This window comes from Suricata suricatta, chromosome 6, assembly GCF_006229205.1.
Source record: "Suricata suricatta isolate VVHF042 chromosome 6, meerkat_22Aug2017_6uvM2_HiC, whole genome shotgun sequence".
In the NCBI taxonomy this organism is placed as follows: Eukaryota; Metazoa; Chordata; class Mammalia; order Carnivora; family Herpestidae; genus Suricata; species Suricata suricatta.
The window spans coordinates 6,324,874-6,327,449 of record NC_043705.1 but is presented as its reverse complement, the minus strand read 5'-3'; positions in this window follow the sequence as shown (position 1 = coordinate 6,327,449).

Genomic DNA, 2,576 nt, shown 5'->3' with positions numbered 1-2,576 from the left:
TGTGAGTGCGAACATATGATATCTGTCCTTCTCTGCCTGACTTATTTCGCTTAGCATGACTCCCTCGAGTTCCATCCATGTTGCTACAAATGGCCAGATTTCATTCTTTCTCATTGCTATGTAATACTCCATTGTGTATATATACCACATCTTCTTGATCCATTCATCAGTAGATGGACATTTAGGCTTTTTCCATGTTTTGGCTATTGTTGACATTGCTGCTATGAACATTGGGGTACATGTGCTCCTATGCATCAGCACTCTTGTATTCCTAGCAGTGCTATTGCTGGGTCATAGGGGAGTTCTACGGATAGTTTTTTGAGGAGCCTCCACACTGTTTTCCAGAGCAGCTGCACCAGTTTACATTGCCACCAACAGTGCAGGAGGGTGCCCGTCTCTCCACACCCTCGCCAGCATCTATAGTCTCTTGATTTGTTCATTTTAGCCACTCTTATTGGCATGAGGTGATATCTCAGTGTGGTTTTCATTTGTATTCATTTTCAAAGTGTACAGTTCAGTGGTGTTCAATGTATCACTCTGTCGTGTAACAACTCTCTAGAACATATTTGTGTCTCAAAAAGAAACTCTATACAGATGTGATAGGATTTTCTTCTCTCTTTTTTAATTGAAAAAATTTTTAAACATTTATTTATTTTTGAGAGACAGACAGAGCATGAGTGGAGGAGGGGCAGAAGGAGAGGGAGACACAGAATCTGAAGCAGGCTCCAGGCTCTGAGCCATTAGCACAGAGCCCAGTGCAGGGCTCAAACTCATGAGCCATGAAATCATGACCTGAGCCAAAGTTGGATGCTAAACCCAGGGAGCCACCCAGGCGCCTCTCTCTTTTTTTAATGTAAATGTTCCCTTCTCTGTACTTCCTTCTTAGTACTGCTTTTGTTATATAAGTTTTGGTATGTTGTGTTTTTGTTTGTATTTGTCTCCAGATATTCTCTGAATTCCTTTGTGATTTCTTCTTTGACCTACTGGTTATTTAAGAGTGGGTTGTCCAGTTTCCATATATATTTGATATATTTTCATTTTCCTGTTTTCTCTCTACTTTAGATTTCTTCTTTTCTTCCATTTTGGTCAGAAAAGATACTTTGTAGGGTTTCAGTTTTCTTAAAGTTGTTAAAACTTGTTAAAACATGTCACTTATCCTGGAGAATGTTGCACGAACACTAGATAAGAATGTGCATTTGACTGTTGTCGAGTTTAATGTTCTGTGTGTGCTTATACGGTGTTGTTCCCCAGCACTGTTCCAATCTTCTGTTTCCTTATTGATCTAGTGTCTTGTTCTATTCATAACTGAAAATGAGGTATGAAGTCCTCTATTAATGTGTTGCTGTCCATTTTTCCCTTTTGGTCTTTCAGTGTTTGCTTCATGTATTTCTTTCCTTCTATCATCCCTTCCTCCCTCCCTCCCTCCCTCCCTTCCTTCCTTCTAGAAAGAGGGGTAAAACACTCCAAGAACAGCGATTTTTAGCCCTGTGGTGTGGCTGAAGCAATAAATGTATTCCTAGTTTAGATGATGCTTTGAAAATGGACTCAGCCTCTTTGAAATTTCCCCTTTGAATAGCACATGGAAGTTGGGATTCCTGCCATCGAGCATCACTGATTTTCTGATTTTTAAGACTGTATGCTGGTATTAGGCAGATTGCACTGTTATCTGTCCATGCCACTTCATTAGGAAGGAATTAGGTAAGCCAATATTTATTTTTCCTGACTAGCTCAAGAGCCTTCTGTAACGAAGACCAGAGACCTCTCAGACAAGCATATGAAAGCTGCATTTATTGTAAGAATGAGAAAGATATTTGAGTTCTAGAAAATCATTAGGGATCGGCTTTTCTTCATGGCCCAGTTGGCAGGGATGATTTTCTCAGAAAAGGATAGAAGGAGAGGTATAGTGAATGAGCTACAGAATGCTTCAAGACTTATCTAGTCCAGATTTATGTGGAGATGAGGCAGATGTTTTTTAGCATTTTAACAAAATTGTGTCAGTTTTCTTTTAAAAGTTTTAATGTTGTTAAAACTTGTTTTGACCTGTCTTTTGCATTATTGTGACATTAAACCCTTTGGGGACAGCTGGATGGCTCAGTCAGTTAAGCATCTGACTTTGGCTCAGGTCATGATCTCACAGTTTATGAGTTTGAGCTCTGTGCCGTATTCTGTGCTAACAGCTTGAAGCCTGGAACCTGCTTCGGGTTCCATGTCTCCCTATCTCTCTGTCCCTCCCCTGCTAGCACTCTGTCTCTCCTTCTCAAAAAAATAAATATAAACATTAAAAAAAAAACGTGCACCCTCCTACACTGTAGATGAGAATGTAAACTGATACAGCCACTATGGAAAACAGTGTGGAGCTCCCTTAAAAAATTAACAATAGAACTCCCCTATGACCCAGCAATAGCACTGCTAGGGATTTACCCAAGGGATACAGAAGTGCTGATGCATAGGGGCACATGTACCCCAATGTTCACAGCAGCACTGTTAATAATAGCCAAATCATGGAAAGAGCCTAAATGTCCATCACCTGATGAATGGATCAAGAAGATGTGGTATATATACACAATGGAGTACTA